At 38.2% G+C, this 563-nt stretch overlaps 1 protein-coding gene across 1 annotated transcript in view; it reads right to left on the bottom strand.

Annotated features, from left to right (window-relative positions):
- The window catches only part of NSMCE4A (NSE4A component of SMC5/6 complex), a 30,257-nt gene that overhangs the window by 9,215 nt on the left and 20,479 nt on the right, over nucleotides 1-563 (bottom strand). The gene's annotated exons all lie outside the window — the stretch shown is intronic.

Below are 563 nucleotides of genomic sequence, written 5' to 3'. Positions count from 1 at the left end.
CCACCTCGTCTCCCCACCACACGTGTGGCAGGACAGGTCCACTTCTGTCTGGTCGAGTCTACCCATCTTTTCTTTATAGAACCTAGATTTGATGGGCTCCGAAGGGTCTTCCCCACACAGCGATCACACAGCTATTGATTTAGGGTTTTACTCTGAACGCCTTAAAGACTTCTGGAATTTATTCTGATTTGTTCAAATACACAGCTCACCTGGATAAATACCAGTAATTTTAAAAAAGATAACCCCGTATATGGTCACTTTATTTGTTTAGCTGTACGTTAGTGTACAGTTCCAAAATGCATGATGCCCCACAACAACAAAAAAAAGTTAAAAGAGAGGATTTTTAGGGTTTTAAATGTAAGTTAAATTTTAATCTCAAACCACTTAAGGTTTTGAAAACAACAGAAGACTCATCCGCCTCCTGCCTCTACAGAGGAATTAATGTATCTGGTCCGATCTCACAGTACTAACTCATTTTAATAACCATTTGACAAACTTTCGGCCAGAAATGCTAGAACAGAGTGGGTCAAAGAAAAAAAAAAAAAAAAACAAAAAAAAGGAAA

Source organism: Crocuta crocuta, unplaced genomic scaffold (genome assembly GCF_008692635.1).
Source record: "Crocuta crocuta isolate KB4526 unplaced genomic scaffold, BGI_CrCroc_1.0 scaffold138, whole genome shotgun sequence".
In the NCBI taxonomy this organism is placed as follows: domain Eukaryota; kingdom Metazoa; phylum Chordata; class Mammalia; order Carnivora; family Hyaenidae; genus Crocuta; species Crocuta crocuta.
Note: the sequence above shows the minus strand (reverse complement) of the source record. Positions and strands in the feature narration are given on the sequence as shown.